Raw genomic sequence first — 14,791 nt, forward strand, 5'->3', positions numbered from 1 at the left:
ATGCTTCTATTAAGTTTTTTTTCATGTGTGTGTGTGTGATGTGTATCTGGAATAAATACGTATGTATTTGTAAATGTGCATGCATGTGTCTGTCATGTATGTGGAGGGACCAGGCTGACATTGGGGGTCTTCAGCTTCTCTCCATTGAGGCAGGGTCTCCCAGTTAAACCCAGACCCTGCCAACACAGCTAGCCTAGCTCACAAGCTTGCTCTGGTGATCCGCTGTCTCTGTCTTCTAAGCCTTGTAATTATAAGCAGGCTGCCACACCCACCAGCATTTTTGTGGGTGCTAGGAATCCAAACCCCAGTCCTCTAGTGGTACACTCATACATGCATATAAGGCAAAATGCCCAGATACATAAAAATATCTTTAAAAGAAAATATTTCATAGACATTCCTACAAATCAATCTGATGGAAGCATTTTCTCAATTGAAGTTCCTTCTTCCAAGACGACCCTAGCTTGTGTCAAGTAAACAGAAATCTAGCCAGCACACCAGGCAGTGTCTCTCAGGGTCAGTTCCTTGAATAGAACTGTGAAAGTGAAGTCTTAGTTATAATAAGAGCCTAGGGTATTGGAGATGACAGAACCATGGGCTATCTTCAGAAGAAAGCTTCAGACAGGTGGTGGAGCCAGACTAAGAAACAGGTTGTGTACACTACAGGTGGTCCAGCTGGAAAGGTGGACTTCCCACAGCCATTGGAGCCTACGTGGTTCCATCGAGTGAGCTAGATGCTCTGCATACTTCTGTGGGGTTTAGTATTTGCCCTTCAGGTTTCAGTCTTGCTCTGATCTGGTCTTTCCTTGTAAAGTCCTCATTCTTCACTATCTGAATGGGAATGTTCGGTTTGTGCCATTTCATATTAGAAGTAGATAACTTGCTTTGTTTAAAATGGGTTGGATTCAAAGTTAAGAGTTTGTCTGAATCTCAGAAGAGACTGTAATTTACACTTAAAAAATTTAAAGCTTGGCTCTCTGCTCCTCCCTGTTCCAGATACAGCCATACCTTTTTGAGCAGTGTGAGCCTTTTTCTTTAGAGATGATGGTGAAGGCCAGAGTGAATAGATTTGGCCATATTGGATTCCATGGTTACCAGGGCTGCCTGCATCACTGATAAAGTGGAGATTGTTGCCATCAATGACCCCTGCATTGATCTCAACTACATGGTCTACATGTTCCAGTATGACTCTCCCATGGCAAGTTCAACAGCACAGTCAAGGCTGAGAACATGAAGCCTATCATCAACGACAAGCCCATCACCATCTTCCAGGAGCGAGATCCCACTAACATCAAATGGGGCAATGCTGGTGCCAAGTATATTGTGGAGTCTACTGGTGTCTTCAATACCATACAGAAGACTGGGGCCCACTTGAAGGGTGGGACCAAAAGAGTCATCATCTCTGCCCCTTCTGCCCAGGTCCCCATGTTTGTGATGGGTGTGAACCATGAAAAATATGACAGCTCATTCAATATTGTCAAAAATGTTTCCTGCGCCACCAACTGCTTAGCCTCCCTGGCCAAGGTCATCCATGACAACTTTGGCATTGTGGAAGGACTCATGACCACAGTCCATGCCATCACTGCTACCCTGAAGACCATGAATGGCCCCTCTAGAAAGCTGTGGCATGATGGCTGTGGGGCTACCCAGAACACCATCCCTGTGTCTGCTGGTGCTGCCAAAGCTGTGGGCAAGGTCATCCCAGAGCTGAACGGGAAGCTCACTGGCATGGCCTTCCATGTTCTTATTCCCAACATGTCTGTCATGGATCTGACATGCCGACTGGAGAAAGCTGCCAAGTATGATGACATTAAGAAGGTGGTGAAGTAGGCATCTTAGGGCCCACTAAAGGGCATCCTGGGATACACTGAGGACCAAGTTGTCTCTTGTGACTTCAACAGTAACTCCCACACTTCTACCTTTGATGCTGGGGATGGTATTGTCCTCAAAGACAACTTTGTAAAGCTCATTTCCTGGTATGACATGAATTCAGCTACAGCAACATGGTGGTGGACCTCATGGCCTACATGGCTTACAAGGGGTAAGAAGCCCGATCACCCACCCCAGCAAGAACACAAGCAAGAGAGAGACCCTTTGCAGCTGAGGAGTCCCTGTCCCAACTCAGCCCCTGACACTGAGCTTCTTCCTCACAGTTTCCATCCCAGACCCCCAGAATAGCTGGAGGGGCCCAGAGAGCCCTACTTTATTGAATACTATCAATAAAGCTCACTGTACCCACAAAAAAATTAAAGCTTTGAATTATTTTGTATGAGTGTTTCGCCTGTATATATGTATATGCACCATGTGTGTGCCTGGTGCCTGTGGAGGTCAGAAGAGGGTGTTTGATCCACTGGGACTGAAGTTAAAAATGGTTGTGAGTCACTATGTGGATGTTGAGAACTGAACCCAGGCTGTATGCAAGAGCAACAAGTGCTCTTAACTATTGAATGAACTCCATCCCATTTTACATTTTGAACCAGTACTTAACATTCAAAACAAAACAACTTGGAGCTATTAAGATTCTGAGGACTTTTAGGGATGGATCAAATGTATTTTTCATTATGAAATGAACACAAAATTTTGGGGGCCAGGAGAGGAATGTTATCATTTAAAAATGATGCATTTGGTGCCAAGTTGACAAGAGGTTTCTAATGGTTACTCTTAATCATTAACTTGACAGGACTTAGAATCACTAAGTAGACAAACTGCTGGATGTGTGTCTGGGGATATTTGCAGAGAGGTTTGATGAGAAGACAAGTGGGCATCAGTTGTTCATCTCTGTATCCTGACTTGGGGCACAGTGTGGCTAGCTGCCACCACATCTTCCACACAGTGATGAGCTGTGCTAAAACCACAAGCCAGAATATATTCTCCTTTCCTTAAATTGTTGGTGTTGGTATTCACTACAGCAACACAAAAGCAATTCATCATTGGAGACAATCTTCACTAAGGTTATAATGACTGATAATAGTCTTTTATGTCTCAGAACTTTGAACTCTTACTGGAGAGAAGGAAGAAACAAATGAAGGATTCATCATTTGTAGGGAGTGCAATGTGTGGGTCATTAGAGTTAATCCCAGGAGAAAAAGGATAATGGCCCAACATACTAGAAGAATAGTAGAGCTTCATCTCGTTCATGTCTTCAGCTCGTCTCTTTCACCAGCGTGTTTCCTTAGTGGGCCTGGGCATGGAGCTCAGAGGCACAGAGGTTACCTAGCATGCAGAAGGCCTTGGGCTAGATCCCAAACACTGTAAAACAAAAAGATGTGTAAGAATTTTTGGGCTAGTTGTGTTGCTTTGGAGAAGAAATTAGTTGTTTGGGGCCCAGTCTTTGGAACAAAGCATTCCTGGCAGACTTGCTATATGGAGAAACAAAAATGAAAGAGTCAGAGAGGTTTCATGCTGAAACTCCATGCAAGCAGAGTCAAATGACCACCAGAGACACATTTGTATAGTGCAATAGCATTTCTGTATAGTTGTAGGAATGTGAAGAAAAGCAATGAAAGGAGAGAAAGGAGAGGACGTTTTTATAAGGATCTTGGACACATTTGTCAATATTTAAGGTGAGAATGGTCCTTGAAGGATAAAGACACAGTGCAAACAAGAAACTGGCTCTCATTCTTTTTTTTTTTTTTTTCTGGCTCTCATTCTAAAGCTCTAGATTCACCAACATTCATTTCATACCAACTCAGATGTGGTGGAAAGAGGTTTGTGTAGATAACAAAAGATGCTCCTATCACCTTTGCCACTCTGCAAATTCCAAGGTTTTAAAATAAACTCTATCCCAGGAACTACAAGTACCAAATATGTATTTCTTATATCTCAGATCTCCTATGAATATTATTTCATAAATGTTCTAGTTTATATGGTTTTGTTAAATAGGTGCATACATTCAGTTGATACATATGTGAGTGGAGCTGTTACATTTCCAGAGGAATTTGTGATTGATTAAAATGATGCATGTGCAATAAATGTATTTTAAAATTTAGCTTGAAGAAGGGCGATTAGTGTGTGTTCCAGACTTCGATGACCTAAAGTGTGAGAACCTATCTCAGGAAAAAAAAAATTGTTTTGAAAATGTGAAGTTCCTAAAATAAATGTCAACAAAAAGTTAGCTATTATGCACAACGTGGCTCATTACCTTTACATAATTTTTCTCAAAAAAAGCAAACCTATTTCTAAATTAGAGCTTAGCACTTCCTTCTGGGTTGCCTGTCTAGTTTATGTGTGTTTGCTAAACTTTCTCCATTAAGAGCATGGAGTGCTCTCCTGTATTTCAAAATGATTGAGGTCTTTCTTCCTTTCCTTGCTGGAAGCTATTTGCTGTGAGGACATTAGAGTGCTCTAGACGATAAAACTGATAAATGAGTGTCCCCCACACCACACTACCTCTTCAGACTGGGTCTGACTTGAAGTTTTTGTCTCTCAGGCTTGTCTGAGAGTACAGCAGTGTGTCTGTTTACAGATCAGACGCCCTCTCGCAGAGCCTGCTCCCATGGTGATTGTTGCTCACGGGCTTCTGTTCTGGTAAATGACAAGTCTCCATACTCCATACAGTCCCTCTAGTTTTGGGAACAGCAGTGTACTCTGTTGTTTCTCTCATGAATGCAAGAAGAGCTGTTTTCTGTGTATGTGCATGTGTCCACACATGTGTGCAGTGTCCATGAAGGTCAGAAGAATGTGTCTGACCCCTGGGGCTAGCGTTACAGCGGCTGTGTGTCCCCAGTGTGGACGCTGAAAACCGAATGCCAGTCCTCCTTAAGGGCCAGAAGTGCTCTCAACCACTGCACAGTGTTCCAAGCTTGAGACGCTGATTTTTCCGACGGCTCAGCCTTTTACTTGTGACAGCATGGTAACTAAATGTTCCTGCATGTGGGGTTAGAGACCACTGTTCCAATGTTAGTCTGTGTGTATATCATACAATTACTACAAAATGAGTTGTATTTATGCACAGTAAATGTGGACCCACCTCAACCAGGTTTACTGTTAAAAAGGAGAGTAACAGTCCTACATTAGCCTTCGTTTCAAGGGCACTTTGCTGGTTCTGACAGTGTGGTGTGTTTCTGTAAAATGGAATTATGGGGTGGCTTGATAAAGATTATTGTCTATATTATTTTCTAATTATTACCTTAAATTATTTTAAAACACAGTATTAAATAATGAAATTTGAATCACTGCAAGTGTTTAACAGAACTACCTTCGTATTATGTATTTCTGTCCACCTTTCTTTCCATGAAGTAGACACAGCCTTATAACCTGCTCTTTTCCACAACATAAGAAATTAAAAATATTATCTCAAAGTTTTACAGCAATCTTTTTAGAGTGGATGCACCATGCTTACAACTCAGCCACTGGATGCTTTAGTTGCCTCCAACTTTGGCTAAGATAAACCAAAGTAATGTTGCAGTTAGCAAGGCAACAAGTTAGCAAGGGGAAAGTCAGGCTGATTAAGACCAGGATTCCAATAGTATCTGCAAAATTCACTTCATTCCTCAGCTTCACTCAGAGAAGGGAGCAGTATGCTGGCTGAACTCTCTGTCCAACAAAATTTTAAAAATCAGTTCTAATAGTTATTTAAACTTTTATATGACAAGTTTTTTGGTCCATTAAGGACCAAGAACCTGGCATTTTGCATAGATAATCTAATGACTCACCAAAGCCTCTGCCTTCTGACCTGTTTTCTAGACATTCATTTAGCCAGCCTGGTCTACAGTGTGAGTCTAGGACAGTCAAGGCTACACAGAGAAACCCTATCTCAAAAAAACCAAACAACAAAAGATATCATGAAGGTTTTTGGGGGAAGGGGCAAGAGAGTGAGACAGGGGTCTTGATGTATAGCCCATGCTGGTCTCAAACTACTACTCTTGCTTCAGCCTCCCAAGCAGCTAGTGGTATGTGTCACATGCCCAGCCATCCATATTCTACGAATAACATGTGTGAGGCTGTTCCAAATAGCTGTGTCAGGAAGAACAACCAGAGTGTCCATCAATCAGGATTCATAGGGCGAATAATGTCAGGCTATTAAAATGGAGTATTGTGCCAATTTAAAATAAAACAAATTCTTTTAGAATTAATTTGCAAAACCTCTAAGATGTATGATGAAAGACATAAATGCAAGTTTGCAGTATCCCAGTGTGTACCATATAAGCAGTATATAATCATGTTTGTTTGCATTTACATAAAATACACACTTAAAACACATTGATGTTCCATGGGTTTGAGACTGTGGGAATTAGCTGGGCGTGGTGGTGCACTCCCAGCACTCAGGGAGGCAAAGGCAGGCAGATCACTGTGAGTTTGAGGCCAGCCTGGTCTACAGTGTGAGTCTAGGACAGTCAAGGCTACACAGAGAAACCCTATCTCAAAAAACTAAACAACAAAATAAACAGACAAACAAATGTGGGAATTGTACAAGAGTAGAAGGGGAAAATGTTCATTGAATATTCACTTTGGTAAGTTATTTCCTTTGATTTATGAGATAGGTTTTCTATTTCTATTTGTGAGACACTATTTTCTTTTTTTTTTTGAGACACTATTTTCTATTAAAAACACAGAACTATTATTTTTAAAAGATAAGGTTACAGTTCATATAAATAAACCCTGCTACTTGTGCAGTTTCTGTGCAATTTATACTTGTGTACTTGCCATATCAAACTTGAAGTAATGTGAAGAAAAGACGTCACCCCACAGCCAAGGCATGTTTAAAGAGAAAGCTATACACACACCTGCATTACACACTGCAGGTCTTTGCTATCCCCACGCGATTTAGAAATCTAAACTGTTACTAGTTTCCAGTACTCTTCACCCTGTTGTGTGGATATAGTGGTGTCCTGGCTACTATAAATTCTTAGGTTGAATAGGGAAACTCAGGAATTTGTAGATTGAATAGAAAAGAGGATTGACTATGAAAATACATACAGTATAAACTCTGATTCTCAGAGGTTTGGGGTGTTGGGTGCCTGGATGAACACAGTGATGGGACTGAGGGTGTGTGTCTTTGTCCATTTTGTACTATTACAGAATACCCAAGGCTGCATACAGTATCTTAATACACAGGAGCTCATTTTCTTACCTTTATGGAGAAAATCCAAGATCCAGGTGCCAGGATGGGGTGTTTGACTTGCTGTACATCTTGCTGTATGCCCACACACTTGGCAGAAAATAAATATAGTTAAGAAAACAAAACAGAAACACGAAGTTATTTTACGGATTCAATTCCACCAGAAAGGAGTGAACCTCACTATCTGGCCACCTCCTACACGCAGCACCTCTCAGTACTGCCACATTGGCCACACTTGAACTTTTAGTATCATCCGACAGATGAAGTAGACGGGCAGTACAGGAAAGGTGCGGGAATTTTCTCATGTCTGATCTAGGGTAGGATGTCAACTTTCTCCTGCCTAGAACTTTGGCTGTCCTGGTTCTGAGGGAATAGCCTTAATCCAGGATTTACAGTTTATTACTCCGGATTACATATGGACGATTGTGGTACTACTTCCTCCTCTCAGATAACTAACATGGTAGAGAATCTTACTTCCTTCTTAAACACACGTCTGGAGGTGGGCAGTCTAGAAGCATCCGAGCAGTTGTGTAACCTCACCAGGAACCTGGCTCTCTGAGGTCATCTGTTCATCGCTAGAAAAATCCTTATCCATTTCCTCTACATAACAGATTTGTTATTAATAGAAAGCTAGATGTATTTTCCAAAGGTCTTTGTGGTCATTTATATTTTGGAAAAATGCTTTTTTCCACTCTGCGCAATTGAAGCTAGGAGCTAATGAAGACAATTATCTTATTAACTGCACCAATAAGTTAATGGCTCTTTACACTAGCATTTATAATCATAAGACCAAATATTGCAGAAAATTATCCCTTCCTCAAATTTTTTGGATAATTTTTATCACAAGCATCCCAGTTACGTTAGGTCAACTGAGGAATTAAGGGTGACGCACACACGAGGGAAGACAGCTTCACTTCCATTGGTTTCCTATCATTTTCTTATTTACTTTTATTGAAAATAGATCTCATACAGAACATCCTGACCAGTTTCCCCTCTCTCCACTCTTCCCAACACCCCCACCTCCGTTCTCCTCCAATCCACCCACCCTCTGTTTTCCTTCAGAAAAGAGCAGGCCCCTAAGAGACAACAACCAAAGAGGACAAAACAAGATGCAATAAGATAGGAAAAACCCCTCATATCTGGACAAGAAAACCCAGTAGGAGGAAGAATCCCAAAAGCAGGAATGTTTTTTGTAGAATTCATATCATTTTCAATAAAGTTTACTATCTTCTTATGTCAACTCTTTAAAGAAAAAAAAATGTTGAGATGTTTGACAGACAAACTGAAGCTGCCCACAGCTGAGGGTGACTTTGAACTTACGATACGCCCGCTTCCACCCCCTTAGTGCTGGGATTGCACTACGGAACTTACAGATAGGACCCAGAGCTTCACACATGCCAGGCAAGCTGTCTGCCAACTGAGTTACATCCCCAACCTCTCAAATGTTTTAAAATATATATTTATTTATTGAGGGTGCACACAAGTGCAGTTGTGGAAGTCAGAGCATAACTTGTGAGAGTTTCTTCTCTTCTTTCATGTGGGTCCTAAGATTGAGCTCTTTGAAGCTTGGTGGCAAGTGTGCTTACTCCCTGGGCCATCTTAGCACCCTAACAAAATTTTATAATGAAAAAAAAATATATATCATTTTATTAGGAACCAAGGCTACATCATTTCTATTCATTGAGGAAGAAGCGGGATTGGGAAACTTGGGTGAAAGCTTAAAAATTGCAGCCTCTCCCATTCCTAGCCTTTTGAAGATGTGTGGGATTACTCATTTGAGGCAATGGAGTTACAGCTTCATCATCTTGCTATTATTATATTCTATGGCACTGAAACTGAAACCTCTTATTTTATATAGAACTCGTTTGTTCTCTATGACTTACAGTTAAATAAAAGCCTAAATCAAGAGATGGTGGTTCCCTCTTTAAGAAAACAGTCTTTGGTTAGCAAAGAGTAGGCTTATACTAGACTGTGATTTACTTTCTTTGGTGGTTATTTATGATTCTTCTGTTATGCTTATTCTAAAGTCTACTATCGCTTGAGCAAATTTACTTTCAACTCTCCACTGAGTTCACCAAAGACAAGTAATCCTCCTGCAACTGGCAGGGCTGAAGATTAAGCCACCCAATATGCAATTAAGCATATCCCAAGGTTCAGCTGCTATGCTACAGTTTACATTCATTACAGCCATTTAGCAAGGTTCTGTGCTTATGCCCTGCTCTGGAGGGGGATTTGTGTCCTTCATTAGCATTCTGATGCCAGCGAGGATGCTGGGACATATTCCACTGTCAGGTTGAATCACAGCATTATGAGATTATGGCTGCAAATTTCACCCTTCTGCTACTAGTGGAGCCCTCTAGGAATAGGCCTTTTCAAGCAGCTGTGCCAGTTTTTGAAGGGAAAGCTGGAGTGGATACCGGTAAGGAGCACAAACAACAAGGGTGGGTTAGAATGGTTATACAATATGAAATTAGGGATTCTATTTTGAATCGGGACCCAAAATGTGTATAACTTTAAAATCACCAGGTCAACTGTCTGCTGATATAGTGAGGGAAGAAGGGTCACTGAAGGTTTTCATCTCCCTGCTGTCAAATTCAAGTCAGAGTCTTCTCAGGAGCCAGAACAGCTGCCAATGCTCTTCATCAGAGGGCCAAGCTTCAAAGCAATTGTGAGTCTTGAAGGAGTCATTTGAGCAATGGGAAACTCACCAACTGTGCAGTAACAAGTGATCTGGATACCAAGCACTCCAGAGACTGTGGATATGTCACCTACACTGTGGAGGTGCATGAAACTATGCATGCAAGCCCATACAAGGTGGATGAAGAGTTGTAGAACTAAAGAAAGCTGTCAAGAAAAGATTCTCAAGCACAAGGTGCCCACTTAACTGTGAAGACCATTGTTGGTATTGCAGAAGACATTGAAGAACATCACTTCAGACATTATTTCTTTTGATGACCATGACTCAGTGGATAAGACTGGCATTCAATACAATTGATTGTATTGTCAAAATTGGTTGAATTGTCAAAAATACAATATTGTGAATGGCTATAGCCGTGAAGTAAGAAAGGGCCTGTAGAAGCAAGAGATGGCTAGTGCTTCATCCAGCCAAAGAGGCCAAAATAGCTATAGAAACTTTGGTAGTTGTCATGTAAGTGGTTTTTATGGCAGTGACAATATTGGTCACACAGGAAGCTTCAGTGGCCATGGTGCCTTTGGTGGCAGCTGTGGTGATAAGGCATATTGTGGCAGTAATGAATGGTTATGATGGAAGCAGTTTTGGAGGTGTTAGAAGCCACAGTGGTTTGGGCAATTACAACAATCAGTCTTAAAAGTTTGAAGCAATGAAGGAGAGAAACCTTTGGCAGCAAACGTACTAGCCCTTATGGTGGTGGAGCCAATGTTTGTTAAATCATAAAACCAAGGTGGGTCTGGTAGTTCCAGCAGCAGTATCTGAAAGGTTTCAATTCTTGCCAGGAATGAGGAGCCTAGCATGGGGATAGCCAGAAAGTGACAGAGAAACTACAGGTTACACAAACTTGTGAATTTATCCGAGCATAGTTGGTGAGGCTTAGAGTCTAGAAAGAAGATATGTTTCAGACAGTTCTTATGGATATATGGACAAGAAACCCTTCAGAACTATATTTGTGACTAATTGAATAACTGGTTGTTTCAGTTTCTTTCTATAGAAAATATAAAGTATCTATCTGCCAGAAAGTATTTTACTGTACAATTTTTCACCCATATGTTGACAAGCTTATGAGGGAGACCCTCACAGGAGCTTCTGATACTGTAAGTATCTCCACATGAGTATGAACATTGGATTTTCCTTTCTAGTTCTTATTACAGTCTATACACTTTTCTGAGTATGTATTTCCAAACTATGAAAAATTTAAAAATAATGAAGTGTATTTTTTAACTTTTTATTCTTTGTGAATTTCACATCATGCACCCCAATCTCACTAATCTCCCTCTCCCTTTGTATCTGCCCTCTGCCTTTGCAATGCCTCCAAGAAAATGAAATAAGATAGAATAAAACAGCAACAAAAACATCTTGTCATGGAAGCTGTAGTGTGTCACAGTGTATCACACATCTTCACTTGCTAATGTTCATTGCAGTGAGTCATTGGTCTGGGTCAAGGCCTCTGGCTTCTGCTAAACCATGACTGCTGGATCCTCACTGGGCCTCCTCTCAGATATCCTGTTGCTGCCCTGTGTCATGGAGATCCTGCAGCTTTGGACCTGCAGGACCAGCCCTTCCATGTGCTCCAGCAGATCATAGATGAAGTAGATGTTGAAGTGAGCCAACTGAAAGCCTGGGAGGTAGCGGAGTTGGTCAGCCCACCAGCTCTCCTGCTCCCACACCACAAGGGCTAGTTCTCCAGCACTATCCTGGCTAGCCCACCCAATGCCACAGCCTGCACAGGGCAGGGGCAGCTCTCCTGCTCTTGTGCCCTTGGGCTAGCTCACCTACACCTTAGCCACCAAGGGCAGCTCTACTAGGCTGCTCAGATGAGGGGTGGGGCCAGCTCTCTTGAGTGTGGTGGCCAGCAAGGGGTGGGGTCAGCTCAGCACAGTACCTCAGGTGGCAGTTCAGAGCAGGAATACCTTCTTTGGTAGTAACACTAGCGGGCCTGGGACATCAACACAGACCCCAGGAGCAGCCTGGGCCTGGATGTCCCCATGGCTTCAGGTGGCAGCGCAGGCCACTCAGACCAGCATGTCCCCCTGTGGAATCATGGCCCTCAGATATTGACATGGTCTCCAGTGGCAGACCAGACTATGGACATCCACTTGGCCTTTGGGGCCACAGACATTGACACAGACCCTGGCTGCAGCAGTACCATAGAACCAGACATGGCCCTTGGCAGCAGCCCAGGCCAGGACCTCACCATGGCCTCCTCATATCTGCCTGTTCCTCACTGCAATTGACTCTTTAGTTCCACCTTTCTCCACAGTGTGTAAACCCCTGGGCTTTGCTTTCTCTTCCATCTCTCCACTGCATGCTCCATTTTTCCTATCTCTCCATCATCACACATTCATCCATTGTAGTGGTACCCATGGCTAGTGCTTGGATGTCTTTTGTTTAGCATCCCTGAGCCAGCCAATCCTGGGTGGGTGTGTCTATAAAAATATTTTCGAAGAAAAATCACTACATGCAGTGTGTGTGTGTGTGTGTGTGTGTGTGTGTGTGTGTGTGTGTGTAAATATTTTTCTTTGTAAGACGTAAGGGGCTTGCTAAGGAAGCAACACACCTAAGCTCAGGCAATAGAAATCTACTCTGAGCTAGTTATCTTAGTTTTCCATGAGATAGTTCTAATAAAATCAGCAACTCTCAACACTGGATAGTTTGACATTAGGCAATATACTTTTTAAAGCAATTTCTATACATTACACAACATGCCATAGTGTTTCCACATGCATTCTGTATATGCAGCTTAAGTCTCATCATGAAAACCTGAAAGTTTCTGTTACTATTGGAAATAATTGGTGTTGTTCATAAGCCAGTTCTGCCTATTCTGAACAGCCTTTGCTGACTCCCCCACTAAGATGTCAGCACATTTGCTGAGCCCTCTGTAGCTGACTCTGTGCCATCAGGCCTGAGTGTCTCCAACCTCACTGTCCAAGTCCTCATCTTGGTCCTACTTCCTCTTGCAGCTTCTTCTATGGTTAGAACCTTGATTTCAGCATTTTCTGAAGTTTCTGGGTTTTTCAAGAAAGGGTTTCTCTGTTAACAAGCCTGGTTGTCCTGGACTCCTTTTGTAGACCAGGCTGGCCTTGAACTCACAGAGATCCACCTGTCTCTGCCTTCTGAGTGCTGGGATTAAAAGTGTGTGCCACCACCACCAGACCCGAGTTTCCAGTTCCAATTAGACTCAGTAGCAATATCTTTTTTCTTTCCACATTTTGCATAAATGTAAAATTCACAGGCATATGGTCTACACGTTATGTGTTAAGGGCCATTCTCTGTCTTTTGTAAACATTTAACACTTTTCTTAAGCTTTGACAGTAGTTTATACTTGCTGTATATTAAATACCATTCAAGAACTTGGCATACTGAAAAACTGCCATACTCCATCACAAAGTTCTGCATTACTTTTCATGGTCTGAACACTGATCAAACTTGTCATTTTTGAAAGTGAACATATTATATTCTGGTGCTTCTGAGGTCTGGACCGAGTCACATTGCCTTTCTGGAAACTCATCACCAAATAGCCAAATGCCTTAATTTTTAAATGTGCTGTGTGGAGTTAGTCTACTTTGAAGCCATCTTGGTCAACTTTACAACAGTCTGAAGTTAAATTCTTCCAGGGTGGTGGCACATTCCCTTTGAAATTTACTTAGACTGTTGGGCTCGAGAAGCCATTATCTTTAGAAACATGAGTGTAGTTAAATTGCTAAGTGACTGTTGGGACCTTAAGGAGTTTCGCCATCGAAAGGGTCACTCAAACAAAGTCACAGAATTATTTGGTCATAAAAATGGTTGTTGGCATATTCTATGCAATATCAAAACTGAATGATGGAAACAGGCAAAATAATAAAAGAGAATGTAGCTTGTGTATCATCCATTGTCATGTGTCAAAGACAAAGGACACAAAACAGAAAGGAGTGAAAGAAGTCATCCAATTTACAAGATGAGACAGTGTAGCCAGCGTTTGTTACTTTGTGGGTTCCTTTCTCTCTTCTAACTTTCTCTGCCCCTTTCAACCTCTTAACACCAGATAGGACAAAAAAAGGATATAAGGGAAAGAGGTCATCATTATCATTAGAATACTTCCCACTGACTAGGGGAGTAGAGTTCCTTGGAACAAATTTGATCTTTGCTGCCAGGATATCTAATTTCTTTTTCTCATTTCTTTGCACATGATCAACTGCAACCAACAGCAACCATAAGCATCTAACCACCAGCCAGCCACATATCTGGGCTCTAGAATTTATATATCTTCTGAAAAGTTCCCAAAATTCCAACTGTCACACACTTGCAGAAACTGTCTGCTGGCACACCCCTGTTAGAGCACACACAAGGCAAATCATAGTCAGCTGCTGCAAAGCAGCTTCATATCCCACACCTGAGATCAAAACAAAAATTTTCTTATAATATTGCTGCGTTTTATAAAGAAACCAAAATTCCCACTACAGGACAGAGTCTTGAAAATGTTTTTGGTAATGAGGAAGAAAGGAAATGAGTTAATAAACAACTAGGTTGCTTATTTAAAGATCTGCTAATTAAAGCAGGTTGTGGTAGCACACACTTTAAACAGTACTAGCATGCATCAGAGAGACTAGGGTAGGACTGAGAGTTTCAGGCAAGCCTGGGCTACACAGTGAAAATCTCTCAAAAATCTAAAAATAAACATTAACTTTAAAAACTAAAATTTGGGGCTGAGAGATGTCTCAGTACTTAGGCACTTGTTCTTGCACAGGACGTGGGTTAGATTCTCAGCACTCACATGGCAGCTCACAACTATCCATCTCCGGTTTCAGGAGTGACTCCAATATCCTCTTCTGCTCTCCATGGGTACCAGATACACATGTGCTACACATATAGACACACTACTCATACAAATAAAATAAAATAAAATAAAATAAAATAAAATAAATAAATCTAAAGGAAATTTAAAACAAAATAAAATATCCTTAAGCTGTACCAGCAGAGGACAGCTGGCCACACTCAGGATTGAGGATCCCAGCAGAAGCAGCTGGGACTCCTTTTAAAGCTCAATTAGACCACTGGTT

General features: G+C 41.7%; 2 pseudogenes; one reads left to right on the forward strand and one right to left on the reverse strand.

Moving 5' to 3' along the window:
• The first annotated feature begins 770 nt into the window (after nucleotides 1–770).
• LOC110553983 (glyceraldehyde-3-phosphate dehydrogenase-like) lies at nucleotides 771–2,230 on the forward strand (annotated as a pseudogene).
• A 10,418-nt stretch (nucleotides 2,231–12,648) lies between these two features.
• Nucleotides 12,649–13,260, reverse strand: LOC132653812 (uncharacterized protein C9orf85 homolog; annotated as a pseudogene).
• Between the last annotated feature and the right edge of the window lie 1,531 nt (nucleotides 13,261–14,791).

The sequence above is a fragment of the Meriones unguiculatus genome, chromosome 4 (genome assembly GCF_030254825.1).
Source record: "Meriones unguiculatus strain TT.TT164.6M chromosome 4, Bangor_MerUng_6.1, whole genome shotgun sequence".
NCBI lineage: Eukaryota > Metazoa > Chordata > Mammalia > Rodentia > Muridae > Meriones > Meriones unguiculatus.